Source organism: Lactuca serriola, chromosome 7 (assembly GCF_051521515.1).
Source record: "Lactuca serriola cultivar US96UC23 chromosome 7, Lser_US96UC23_V15, whole genome shotgun sequence".
Lineage (NCBI taxonomy): Eukaryota > Viridiplantae > Streptophyta > Magnoliopsida > Asterales > Asteraceae > Lactuca > Lactuca serriola.
The window spans coordinates 42,424,616-42,440,192 of NC_136414.1; positions in this window are offsets into that span (position 1 = coordinate 42,424,616).

Here is a 15,577-nt window from a genome sequence, read left to right on the forward strand (position 1 = left end):
TTGCACCAAAACTCATTCTCTCTCTAGCCCCTTTTGAGTCCCCTAAAGTCTAGGTGAACCCCTAGCACCCTAAGGAAGCCCCGAGGCTCCCAGAGTCCCGAGAAAAAGAGCCTTTCGGTTTCGAAACGCTGCTCGAATTAATTTCCGGTTTTCGATAAAATTCGCTGTAAGTGTGCTAAGCTTACGCAATTTTTAATATAGCTTTCAAATAATTATAGGAATGTTATTAGGTCCTTAAAATAATTATTTGGGCTATTATTATGAGTTATATTAAGTGTTATTAACGCATAATAATAGTCAGACTAAATAATTTGTCGCGGTTATCATTAGACTAAACCCTAGTGGTATTGGTACTAGGTTTTATCAATGGAATATCGTTTTGAGAGTATCGAAGCGCTGTTCGAGTGCTGAGTCACCACCTACTCAGGTGAGTGCATAGTTACTTTCAGCTTACACATAGATATGAAGTATTTTATATAAATTACGTGTTGTGTGTGTATATTATCTGTATACTTGCTATCTATGTTGGATGAACGTTTTATACATGTTTTCAATGATTTAAGTTGGATATGTATTTTATATCTACAAAATGTGTTGGGTAAAACATGGGTAGATGTAATAGTTGTTGTGTGACAAAATAAAATAATAAGAGGCCTCGTTATAGCTGTTCTTGATGATCTAGTCCTCTAGCGGAGTATAGATGACGACCACGGACTATTCTAGACAGTCCAGTGGAACACTAGCAGACTCGCAACCTGTAGGTGTTTATTCGAACTGTGTGTTTATTTGAACTATGTGTTTATTCGAACTGTGTGTTTATTAGAACTGTGTGAACTGTGTGCTCACCAGGTATACTCCATCCCAATGATAGTCCTTTGGCTAAGTCCCTTGTGTTAGATGTTTTAGGGACGTAATGTGAGGATAACGGGAATGGGTAATTGGGTTGATTGTTTGATGTTTAAAAATAATAATTATATTATTGTGGGTTTAAAACCCTATGTGCTCACCAGGCTCCCAAGCCTGACCCACTCAGTTTCATGTATTACAGGTAGTGGCGCATGAGCATAGATGTGATGTTTTGGACGAGGGATTACGGATATAGGCCTGTAGATATGAAATAATGTAGTAAGGCTTATATTGTACTGTTTATGCTTTTGATCTGTACGAACATGACATCCCAAGTCTTTTAATGAAATACATTTCTATGGAAATGCTTTTGATAAATCTTTATCATATTTTGTTTTGGGACAAATTCCACAACATTTTTATAAAATTAAGTACTCTGATTTTTATAAAGCATAAACAAAATCGGTCTTTTCTGGCCGTGATTTTGGGGATGTCACACATGGCCACCTTCCGAAGCTAGGGACACAAATGGCAAGTCTACAGGGTGAACATGCAAGACTCACGACGTGAGCCTTATGAAACTCACGACGTGAGTTTCCAAAACCCTTACTATAAATTGCAGGTCCTACTTCAGCCATTCTTACACTAAAACTTCTTCCCTTTCTCTCCTTTGCTGAAGCCATTTTGCATCCCGAGCCCCGACGATCTCGCACGCTGACTGTTTTGCTTAGATAACATAAAATCACGCTACTAGGGTGAGTTTAACGGCCCCACTTTCTAATATTTCGGGGGAAAACGCATGCTAGATATTATATATGTTATTATTATGTCTATATGATAGTATATAGTTATGATAACCGGGATACGATTGTTCTAAATATAATATTTTGAATATATACAACTATTATCAACTTATCAGTATGTTAATTTACTAATGTAGATCTTGAGTTATACTTAGGATTCTATATATATGTTGTGTGCGATATAATACCGAAGTTATATTCTAAAGTTCTATATGTTGAGTTATAAAGTATGTTGCTATTAACAGTTTTATGTCAAGATAAAACTGGATATGTTATGTGTTGTTATTGTTAGTTTTATATCAAGATAAAACTGGATATGTTATATGTTGTTATTCTTAGTTTTATGTTAAGATAAAACTTGGTATTGTTATTGATAGTTTTATGTCAAGATAAAACTACAAATGTTATATGCTGTTATTATTGGTTTTAGGTCAAGATAAAACCTGGTTTTACTTTAAGATATAGCTGTTATACTGCCTAAATATTATGAAATTAGGAGTAATGTTTAAAAGCATAGTCTAGTAACTTAGGGTTTTAGACATGAAGATGCTTTTGTTGTTAGAGCTATAGGAAGCCGTCAAAGTCTACATGAGTAATTGTATCCATCAACTAAGATTGGGGATCTTAGCGGAAATCCTCTGAACTGTAACCGTTAATCCCGTGTGAGCGAGGAAGTCGTGTATAATTAGTATACGGGTTGACCACCCCACTTGTGACTGTTAGCTACAGTCAACCAAAAGCAAGTGATGAACTATCCTTTTATTTGTTATTATTTCGGCGTCGATGAAGCGTACGGTATTGTTTCTCATGGTAAATCATGAGTGTGTTCTATCAGAGGTATTATGTCATAGCAGCCGTTACAGGCTCATGGTAGCAAATTGTTAGAAATATTATACCTTGTCGTATACAAGTATTAATGTTAACTATAAGTTTTCCCCTACTTATACCTTAGGATTAAGAAATGTTTAGGTATAACACTTAATTGATAAGTATACTATTATACCTAATATACATAATGTCGGAGAGTCAAAATGATACTTTCAAAACTATACTTTTGAATGTGTGAAAATGTATTATTTTATGGAGTCAAAACCTGTGGACTCACCAACTTTATGTTGACGTATTTTTAAAATGCATATGTTTTTAGGAACTTGAAAAGCTGGTATGTATTCGAACAGAAGAAGTTTTACTATTATCTTTCTGTTTATTAAGAAGTATGCCATAGTCGGATATTATGTAATAAATACTAGGAAAACAATAATGTAACTTTCAATCATCAATAAAGGTATGTATTTTCTTTAGTATTGTTCCATGTATGTTATATAACTGTGATACGAAAAATGACGTTACACTACCCGGTGTTTCTGCCGACGGCCGGGGTGTGACAGATTGGTATCAGAGCTATTAACTATAGTGAAATAGTACTTTCTTAGGAAAGCACGTCTATAGAAAAAAGATCTTGATGGTCGGTAGTCATATAAAGGTATATAAATTGGCAAAAGACGATCAATCGATCATTGAGCCATAATTTTTTTTATCGAATAAGTTAATAAAAAATGACTAAAATGAGAGGGTGTTAATTTGGAGCAAGGAATGGAGGATACTCACATAAATTACATGGAATCGGTCACAAAACCAGATGTGACAATTTAAAAAATGTTGGAACCAATTGAAGAATTTAAAATTCGGAACATCATTGAAGTTTGCCAAAATAGTTCCAATACCATTAGGTTCCTTATGTTACCGATGTTCATATTTTATCTAATTTTATGAGTTTAATGCATCTCAGTTTTTATAACTTTTTTTCACAATGTGAGACAAACTCAAGGAGTATATTACTCCCCTTTCATGATCAATCCCCCTAAAGTCTCAACCACATTATATTTTCCTTATATATACCAAGTTAGGACTCTTAAAAAGGATATTTGATCTAAAAAATGACTTAATTCTCCAAATAATTTTTTCGCTTAAATAAAGATATGGATGAATGTGAAGTACAAATATAAATATAAAAAAATGAATAGGACACAAGTATTATTGGAATTGGGTTAAACCATTTGTCCAACACATATCAATTAAAATATAAATACTTTTTTATAGTTTTTTAAAATACATGTAATATATTCAAATACATATCATATGAATAACTAAATGGTGAAAGGTAGTTACTCTAAAAGAGCAAATCTAATTTTGAGCTTCACAACCTAAACTTGCAACGTGCAATTTGAAAGTAAAATTTGCAAGCCTTTTGATAAAATTAAAATTCAAACTAAATGGAGTTACAAATTCCTAATTATATCAGACGTTGAATGAACCTGTGTCACATACAAGTATTTAGATCTTTTGCTCAACACCTCTAAGAAGATCCAGATTATGGTGGTACATCGTGCAACCATTCAAGTTCAATACTCCCATGGTCTCTCACCAGCTGACCAGTCGGCCAAGAAAATCCTGCGTATTTCATACACCCATACATATCAGATCATGCCATATACACATACAGATCAGATCACACACACATATGTTGAGAAATTCAGTGGTGAGATATTTTTGAATCTTATTTTTTGAGGCTGAGAGTGAGGGAGTTATAACCTGATAATCACAATAGAGAGAATGCCAACATGAAACCCAAATGAAAGAATCGAGATTATAGATTAGGGAATTTTGAGTATATTAAAAAAATGGTCCTTGAGTTTAGTTGATCTTTTATGTTTTGGAGTGTCCATACCCTTTTGTGTGCAAAACTCCATATTTCACTTCAAAGTGTGTCCATAACCTTGATTTTTTACCGTGCGACCTGAAGATAACCGGTTTTCTTCTTATGCATCCTATTTCCAAATGAGCTTTTAAAGGTAAGAAAGAAGACAAATCATTGTATTACATATTATAGGGAGGGATGAAATATCGAACAATAGAGGGTAAAAATGGCAATATAACAATATTCAGAATAAAGGTGAGAGACAGAACGATAGAGGGTAATATGGTAATTTGCTATTTTCAACAATTCCATTGAAGTTTTGTCTCCTATTAGGGTCTCCTAAAGCCATTAACATGTGTTGTTAATAAAGATTTAATGTGAAAATATGAAATTAGTCATTGCAAATACGATTTCAACATTCAAAACTTAAGAACAAGATATGACAGAGCAACATAAAGTAACCAAATTCGACTAATTCTCAATTCCTTTAAATCACATTACAAATCAAAGTAAAACAGATAGTTTGAGATCATAAAGAACCAATTCAGATGAAATGTAAAAAGAAAAAAAGCAAACAAATGCAATTTAACATGAAACTGATATCTTCAATATTATTTGCACCAAAAAAGTTTAAATTTAAAAATTCAAGTGTCAATATACTAAAACCCAATCTAATTAACGGATCATAATTCTCATTTTGAACAAAAATCCATAATTTATCACTAAATTACATCACAATACTTCGTTGTTAGGCTCTTATCTTATCACCAAAAGCTATTAAACCCCAATTATTTAAATCAAGATTTTTAAGAAAGAAATAACGGATTTTTTTTAGAAACATATATGTTACCTCCTTTGAGAAGGATCTTCCAATATAATTTTGGGCGTTTAAGCTGCTGCCACTATCCATGAAGCTCTGTGTAGGCTCTGTAGATACTACATCAATAATATGAGAAGAAAATGAACAAAAAGAGTCCAAATTATAGATATTAGTTAAGGGGACAACCACAAATGAATCAAATATATCATAAAACCAAAATATCCAATCAACAAAAAAGTTAATCTATTAACAGTTAATACAAAATTAAAAATTGCATCAAGCTTGTTAATCAAAATTGGAAATTTTATAGGAATCGCCTTTAGTGGTGGCTATGCTGATAAACATAGAGATAACATCTTATGTACATCCAAAGAAACAAAGGATGCTTGTAAAATTGAAAAGGGATGAATCATACATTCAATGGCAAAAGAAGATAGGTACATGTGAAGAATATCAGGTGGAATGTCCTAAATAAACAAATTTGTTATAGATTCAACACCAAATGAAAATTCTGCATTCACATCGCATACAATCAGTTAAATATCTAAAAGATGTTTAAGCATAAGGACCAAATTAACGTTATGCTCCAGAAAAAAATCAATACAGGAAAGATGAGAACAACTGCTTACCTTCAAATTGGAATCGAGAGTGAAAGAAAGATAGAACTGTTGCTTACCTTAAAATCTGTATCGAGAGAGAAAAATAGGGAAGAGAGAAGGAGGAGAGTAGTGGTGGTGGTGCTTGCGTTATCTCTGCCGATGAAGGTGGTGATAGCGACTTCGATTATGCTTTGATTCACGGTGGTGTTGAGAAATTTCAATGCCAAGCATCTTCCAGTGGATGCCAATGTTTAAGCAATTAGAAACACAGTGGGATAAATAGATGAATATCAAGAAATTTCGAAATAAAAATAATAAAATACCTCTATCCTAAAATCATGAAAGTTCATAGTCAAGAATCAAATTGAAGAGATGATGTACGCCTTCTTGGGAGCGAGTTGTCCGGCTAGTGAAGTGGTCCAAGCAGATGGTTTTGTCTGTGCTTCTCCCGAAATCACGATATGATAAGTTTTGATTTAAAAAAATAAAATAAAACGTGCACTCTTCCTGGAGCGACGATAGGATCGAAAGTAGAAAACACGGCTCCATCTGCTCAATCATTCTCCCTTTTAACACCCATATTTTGGTTGCATGCGTGCGATTTTGAAGCTGAATTGTGACCTACAAAATCTTGATTGAGTGGATCAGACAACAAATAGATGATTGGGGTGTAGAGAGATAATCGAGCAGATGGTTGTGTATGTATTTAGTGGTGAACAGTGGCGGTGGTTTAGGGGGAGTAGCAAACGGCGACGTAGTAGGAGGCCAAAGGCTGTTTTTTTTTTTTTTTTTTTCCTTTTTCAAGAGGATGCAATCACCGGTGGTAGAGGTCGACGGTTAGGGTTTCTAGAGAAACCCATTCCAGATCAATGTGATGAGGGAGGGACGGGAGCTTTTATTCGAACGTCTGTGTATATATGAACAATAAACGGAACTGCCGAGATGTGAGGAAATTTTAAGATAAGAGGGAGCCAGGTCAGAACTCAAAACAATAACACCTTGATAATAGGGGCGATAAGTTGACTTTTTCTAAATGCTTACCCGATAAGATATGACTTCTATAGAATGCAAAAAGTTGTTGTAAATTATGCTTTAAAAGTTATACCTCTTAAAATTCAGCAAAACATGCTAAATGCTTATATATATATATATATATATATATATATATATATATATATATATATATATATATATATATATATCATAAATGTGGATCATAAATTCCCCTTTAAGAATCTTTTGACCTTGATGATTTGTAATTTTTATTTGTTTCGTTTTAATTGTTTGTCTGTTATTAATAATTAGTTATTATTGACAGCTTTTTGTTGGAAGCATCAATCAAGAGCAATAAGACAAGTTTAAAGAGGAAAACTGTTGGAAACTCAAATACCAAAACGCAATTGTTGTTTGAGAAAAAGATGGCTGAATGACTTGATTTACTGAAATAAGAACAAGAGCTTATATAGCCTACAAAGCTCAATAGAAAGCAGGAAAACTCTCAAACATTGAGCACTAACTTCTCTCAGAAGTTAGTTGACCAATAATCTGGCTAAATACAAACTAACTAAATACCTTATAATTTACGCATTATTCTAACAGACTTTACCATATAAACATACCATGGGACTTGACTCTAACAAAACCCTCCCGTAAACTCACTGCTGATCACAGAAGTTAGTTTATACCAGCAACATCACAAACTCCCAACTTTTCTCAAACTCTTTTAAGTACCTCAGAATCCTCATGGTCGCTTGAAGATGCATTTCAACTAATTAAGCTCACACTAAACATCAAGTCAGGTTGAGTTATTGTAAGGTACTTTAGACTTCCCATAATTTTCCGGGAGTAGCTTTCATCATCTTGTACTCCAACTTCATCTTTGTGCATTTTAGAACCGGTTATGATTGGGCTCCCAACTGGTTTCAGCCATGCCACATCTGATGTATGCTTCTTTTGACCGAGACAAATACCTTCAAGCTGCTATGAAACTTTTATCCCGGTAATGAATTTCATCTTTTTGAGATCAGTCGTATGAAAAGTACGCATCATAGAATTTGTAGATCCAAGCATCATGTCTTCATCATCGCTAGTAAAAGTCAAATCAATATTTTTTTAGAACAGTTTATACATGCACCCACTACTCTACTCTTAAATGAACACATTTTGTCCAATACGATACTTGAACCCTCAACCTTTGGTTGAAGGGCACCTATCCATCAACTTTTGATACCGCTAGGCCAAAGACCCTTGGTAAGTAGTCAACTTCAATAATTACAATTATCATTTTACCTTCTGCATTCCTCTTTTTGAACAATGTTTGCTCATTTGGATTTCAATAGAAGCCTTCATTGACGAAAAAAGCATATTGATTCGACAAAACTAGACTCATGGTGTTTGTTTTAGTCCATAAAGCACCTTCCTATGTTTATAGACCTTGTATTCATTGCATTTCTTCAAAAAGTATTTAGGTAGCTCCATATAAACATCCTCACTCAGTTCACCATGCAAGAAAGCTGATTTGATATCTAGTTGAAAAATATTACATCTCATTTAGGCTGACAATGCTACAATCAGATGAACAATTAACATTCTTGCCACTAGAGCAAAGACATCGATATAGTCCATGCTCTTGAGAATAACCTTTGACCACCAACCAAGCCTTGTTCTTATCCACATCTCCATGCTCATTAAATTTCGTTTTAATTTGTAGAGGTAAAAACTAGTGACCAAGTTTAATTTTTTTTTTATGCTTAATAGAGTTGTAAAATACAACATTTTAAAGCCCAAATTGTTGTGTATGATGAACTTTTGTTGTGTACAAATAAGCTCCCTTATCATAAATTTTCCTTTCCTTTCTCTCCTCTTACTTCCAATAAATAAAATCAGGAGCAATGATATTTTTCCAATTTTTATGTTTCCTTTCTTTTCTCTCCTTAAATGAAACTCCAGAGCAATAAAATCGATTTTTTTCACTTTTTTATGTTTTAAGCCTCAAATAAACAGAGATGAACAAAGTGTTTCGAGATGAAGACATATTGAAGAAGAAGAAGCAATTGAAGTTATTGGACGGAATTGCCCTCAGCTAAAGTCCTTCGAGATGAACAAAGTGTTCACAGGGCTACTTGGATGTAACGATCATGCCTTTGCCATTGCAAATAACGTGCCCCATTTAATCCATTTGGAGCTGATATTGATAGTAAGATGACAAACGATGGACTTCTTGCCATTCTAATGGTTGCCCTAATCTTCAATCCTTAGATTTACCTATGTGACATGACCTTAATCTTGGTGGGAATTTAGGAAAATTGTGCACGGAAAGGATCAAAGGTGTTAAACATGACTCAACATAAGCATGACTCAACAGAAAACTGATGGTTTCAACTTTCAAACTTAGATTCATCACTAGTATGATGTGGCCCACTTTTATGAAGGTGGCTTTTATGTATTTTATATTATTATTACGTACACGTTTGTTTTGGTCTTTCGATATCATTTGCATCCTGGCCATGGGTTACCTGTTTTAGATTTTTGGTTTGAGATATTATTCATTTGCTTACATTTGGTTTAATGTGGGTATGTTTTCGGTTTCCAATACAAAATTTGACAAAACTAGAACAATATAAAGAAAACCATATATTCATATCTTTATTGTGTTGAAGAAATCATCCAAGGTTTGCTCATGTGAATGTCTGAGTGAAATCATGTTTCTGAGTTGAGACAAAAGAGACAGAAACATATCACAACATTGATTTGTCACTATTTCAAAGGCGATAGCAAGAGATGTAAAAAACATAGAGAAGAAATGTTGTTCCATAAATTTGTCTTTTCCCAAAATTAAGCAACGAATTTTTTAGACTATTTTACTACATAAATTAGTTAAGAAGAAAGATTATTACATAAAGGGAAATTTTTAGACTAGTTTACCACATGAGCCCAAGGGGTCCACGTGTTTTCCAGACCCCTTTTGTGGTTGAGGGCCCATGTCCCGACTAGGAAAATGGTGCAATTAAGAGTAGCTTAGGAGTAGATTGGATTTCCAACACAAAAATAACATAAAGGATAACTCTGTATATGTTCTTATTAAATGTCAAAATATTATATTTGTCCGGCATAATATCTAAATTCTTATTTTTCATGCTTAATCCCTTAGTAATATCATATTTGCCCAAATCAGATTTTTTTTAATATTTTGTAATCCTTTTATATTTGTAAATCATTGAAATTGAAAAAAAAATAACAAAAAAAAAACTAAATTGACCGTATTGCCCTTACCTTCAAATTTGTAGAAAATCTAACATTAGAGACCTAGAGTTCTTGTTTTACCCTCTTCGTCTTCCTTTGTGCCCTCTAGTCATCTTCCTTCTTACAATTGTTAAGAGTATCGCTAATTTCAATTTTTGTTGCATGTCGAATTTAGAACATGAATGTGATTAATTTATGTTTGTGTGATTAGAACTGATGAGCATCTTTCGAAAAATTGGGTGATTAGAACTGATCGCTTGGTAGACATTTTGATCAAATAAAATGCTTAATGAATTAGAACTAATGAGGAGTTTCAAACTTTTTGAGAATTTCTGATTAAATAACTGTTGTATACGTATACAACTAATAGTCATTTAGGTGGTTGCTATTTCTTGGTTCAAAGATTAAAGTTTATTGCTATTTTTTTTGCATATTCTCCCAAAATGTAATGCCTTTTTGTGGGTATTATTTTGCAGCTTCATCTTATACTTTTTTAGTCGTGGTCATCTAATAAAACCATGTAATCATTTAATAATATGGCTTGACAAAAATCACATGGTGAGAACAACTATCTAAATGTCTACACACTTTGTTCTTGTTGTTTCATTTGTTATGTGATTCGTCCTTTACGCATGTAAAATGTCTTACAACCTTTTTAACTTCTTCAACACTTTTACACTTCTTTTTTATTTTTAACATATTTTAAATAGAAGTAAATAATAACAAAAGGATCCCACCCTTCCTCCCTCCCTCCTGTAAAGGGTATCCCCTTACCATTTTGATCTCTTTTTGATCTTCTTGAATAAATTGAAGCACAAACAAACACATATGTAAAGATTTATTTTCATATTCTCGATCTGTATGTTGAAACAAAAACTCAAGAACCTTAGCTAACTTACAAATGGGGATAAATGTCATGAAGATGTAAGTCTAATTTAATGTTTCTTCAGGATAGCCGATCTCGATGATGTTGGATTTAAAAAAATCATCACTGGAAGATGGATTGAAAAAAATCAAAGCATCATCTTTGCCTTCCACGGGTTACCTACGATGGAGACTATGAAGGAATGGGTGGGATCTTAGTCATGGAGAAAGACAATAATTGTTTGAGTTTCATTTTTCAACGGTTTACATATGGATTTTAGATTAGGGATTCATCGATTGTTTGATTTGTACCTTTTGTGCATCTTGAAAACACAAATTTATAAAACCAAGAAAAGAATTCTTGATATAGCTTTCGATTTACAAAACCTAGATTCAGTTTCTAGATGAGGCTTCAAGGTGATTATTTGTGTTAAAGCCTCAATAGATGTTAATAATGTTCTACTCCATTACATCAATAGATGTTCACTGTGTTAGTATTCATCATTTTGGTTTGTGTTTTTGTGATATGTATTTCATCAAATCTTATAGGTTTGTACATGAGTTCCATCAGATTTTAGGTTTGTGCTTTTCCACAAAATCAATTTCAGTGGCAGTAGGATCAAGGTTGGTAAGTAATTTTGGGTGATGATTCTCCTAATTTTAATAAAAGATGTTCAATGATTTGCATTCTATGCAATTTGGGATGATGATTTGTTCGATGGTAATAAGAAATTTGAGGTGATTGGTTGCGAATCTTATAATTTCAAAGTTTATTTAATGGCTTGTGATGACACAAATTAAACCTGGCAACCCGTGTCTGCGTGTCGTGTAATCGTGTCAGACATGAATTTACATGACACGAATTTGTTAAATACGAACACAACACGAATTATAAAACGTGTTTGGGGTATCAAACACGAACACGACACGGAAAAAATTCGTGTGACACGTGACACGACACGAATAGACACATTTTTAGCCGTGTTACAAGAAAACATGAATAGACACGTTTTTAATGGCTTTTTTTTTAAGCTAGGGCTATAAACTAATTATTGACTTCTACGAAATTGGTCCCTAATATATTATAAATATAAAATTTAACCGTAAAGTATATATGTGTATATACGTGTTTGTACATGTCACGTATCAACATGAATTTGTATTGTGTCTTTTACTTGTCTAAACAGGTAAATTCGTGTTTGACACGTGTAAGACACGAAACACAAATTTAAAATACGTGTCAGACATGAATAAACACGAAACACGAATTTCAAAAACACATACACGGAAAACTCGTATCGTGTTCGTGTAGTGTTAATCGTGTCATGTATCAAATTGTCAGGTCTAACACAAATTAGAGTAGTTGTTATGGAGCTTATCGGAGAAAGACGAAGTTGGGGGAGGGGAGGGTGGCAGTCTGCTCTATTTTGTTATCTATTAATACTTCCACCAAATTAGAACAATGTAAAATGAACCAAACAATACATGAACCGCTTGATAAATTGTATTTAGACCTAAACATATCAACCATCAATTTCACTATATTTCTAACTAAAAATGTGAAAATACATGGGAATCAGTTGATAAGTTGTATTTAGACCTAAACCTTGATAAGTTGTATTTAGAACTAAACCTATCAACAATCAATATTTACTCTATTTTGTTATCAATTAGAATAATTTTTCAAACAATACATTTAACTCTACAAAGTCCATTTAATACCAACTACGCATTCCACCCCATTCAACTATTCCATTAAACTATGCATTGTGGATACTATTAAGGCGTGTTTTATGTGTAAGCATTTTCTTAGTGTCGACAATCAGTAAATATTTGCGTTAAAGATTTAACAACACCATTTTTATGAAACATAGTATATCTTTTATCAATTATATGAGTTTAAAGTATCTATTTGATAAAACTGAATTGAACATCAATCAACAATAATGCATGGAGCATTTAAGTATTATTACTACAAATGCATGGCCATTTGGGTAAGGATTGAGACTTAAATTGGAAGTACAACTATGTCCACGATCAGTGGCTCCGCCAGATGGGGCGTTAGGGGTACTACAACACCCCGCAAAAAAATTATTCTATGTATATAAAAATAAATATTTGTAAACAAGTTCTATGTTATTGTACCCCCGGCTAAAGAGATTATATCATGTTTTTTAATGCCCCGAATATGATAAATATATAGAATATTTATTGATAATGTTTGTACCCCCATATAAAAATATTTGGCTCCACGATCAGGATGAGCATATGAACCGGAAAAGCCGAATCGGGTCGATATACACATTCGCTTTATAAAAAATGTTAATTTGGTTTTAGACCAATTCAGGTTTGATTTAGTCGTGATCCTATAAACCCAAATTGAGTCGAAAATTGACCGAAACCAAACCAAACCAAGAGCATATATACATCCATCACATACATCCTAACGAGATGCTATAACACGTTTTGACACATTTACAAACTTTATTTTTATGTTGTTCACAACTTTGTTTTGACACATTTATGTAAGTTATTTAGAAGGTGTTTGAGATTTCATTTAAAAACAACTTATTGACGTATTATCTTTCTGAAATGTCTATAACTCAAAGTATTTGGCAATATAAAAAAGTCGTTTAAAATAATTTCTCATTAATTTTCAAAAAGGAAATTTCAATAAGTTTAGATTTATATCTTATCAAAACTCCATATAACTTTTTGGGTTGTAAAACACAAATACCCTTAAAACATATATAAGCTAAGGCAAGCACTTCTTATAAAACAAGTTATTGACTTATTAACTTTTCCGACCATCTAATCTAAACACTTTTTGAAAAAATTAATTCTCACCACCATAAGTCACTAAGTCCTTTTGCCTAAAATTCATTTTTAGGTATAAAATGAATTCTCAAACACCCACTTAATTACAACTTCAATTTGAAACCTTTTTCTACTACTTAGTTTTTATATACATTTTTACTTCATTCTAAATTTTAAATTTTAAGATTACAAAATATTTTGCTATGAACAAACTCACTGAAAAAAATGCAACATAATTATAAAGAAAAGAAACTAAAAACAAAGAAGTTGTACAACGCAATTCCACCTTGTAAAAACGGAGCTATGAAAAACAGGAAAAATCTTGTGTAAAACAAAGTTCTAACAAAATATGATTCAAATGAAATCAAAACATGTAAAATAAATAGAAAAAACATGTAAAATATGTTCAAAGAAAGAGTAAAAATATGTCAAAACAAAGGATGGATGCAAAACGGAAAATTTTGAAAAATCAAGATTGGACCCGGAAGCATGAGCGAACACGAGGCGTGTTGGATTGGCACTAAAAATGAGCACGGGTTGTGTTTGACAAAAAATAAGCTGTTGACCATGTTGAACACGACCCGTGTCAGCTTAGCCTATTTGGACACATGCTGTGTTGGTCCAGCTGAGCGTTTTTTAGCATTGCACTTTGGTAGAAGACCTGATGATGGCTTGCATATTTCCACCCAACACGACCCGTGTTGATTTACTCTATTTCAACACGGGGCGTGTTCAAACCAAAAACTAATCTATTTCAACACGGGGCGTGTTCGAACCAAAAACTAACTTTTGATAGTTTTTCCTATCTTTCATATTATGGGATTAGGGACATTTTTTATGGACATACTTCATTTTCGAGAGCAGGGGAGAAGTGAAATTTCAATGATTTTTGCAAGGTTTTGATTATAATCATTTTCGAATCATTTCTCATTGGATGTGTAAGTCTTGTGTGTGCATCATTTCATATTTTCTAGACTTGGTGATTGTTCTAGTCATGTGTGGCTAGAACGCTAGTTCTCCAACTTTATGTCATGACTTTTTTCTTTGTGATTTTAATCATGTGATTGATGTGTGTTTCTAATTTCTATCTAGTGAATTTGATTTTGTTTCAATTGAATGGTTGATTTTAATTTTAGTTCTTACTGGCCATTAGAATAAGGGTTAGGTCATTCAAGTTATCTATTTTGCAAAATCCATAATTGTTTTGTGAAATAAAGCAAGTAACAAGCACTAAATTGAATTATTTTGAATAAATCTAATGTAAATCGTATTCACACATTGTTATGCTCCCAAGCTTATGAGGACTATTGAATGTTTTTAGGAACATTCACATAAAGTTTGATGCAATCTTTCAATCCAACTCTAAGAGATTGTTTAGATTAGGTTAGTGAGGTTAGGGTCAATTACAGAGCTTATTTTGGTTAATTAATGTGGTGAATGGAAAATATTAGAGCTTATTAACACTTTCAAGTACCAATTTTGGTAGCATTGAACAAATATCATGTCATCTTGGAATCATATTGCTAAGTCATTATACATAGAGTTGGAGTCTTTAAAAAAATTCTGAATTTTCTTTAATTAGTTAATCATTAGTTTGTCCTTTGTTTCATTTATTTGAATTGTTACATACAACACCCCCCCCCCCCCCCCCCCCGGCCACCCTTCTTACATACTTTTATTAGTTAGACATTAGCCATGTGTCTATGTGAATCGACCCTGCTTGCCTTGTACTACTTTTTAGTGTATTAAAACAGTGTATTTGGAGTCTGTTCTACCCCTATTATTGTTATGTTTGACATCCCTAACAATATTTCATAATCGATAAATGTTTTTCATATGTATTCTCCCCTAAAATAGTAAAACATTAAAAAGGGGCCGCAAGCACTCA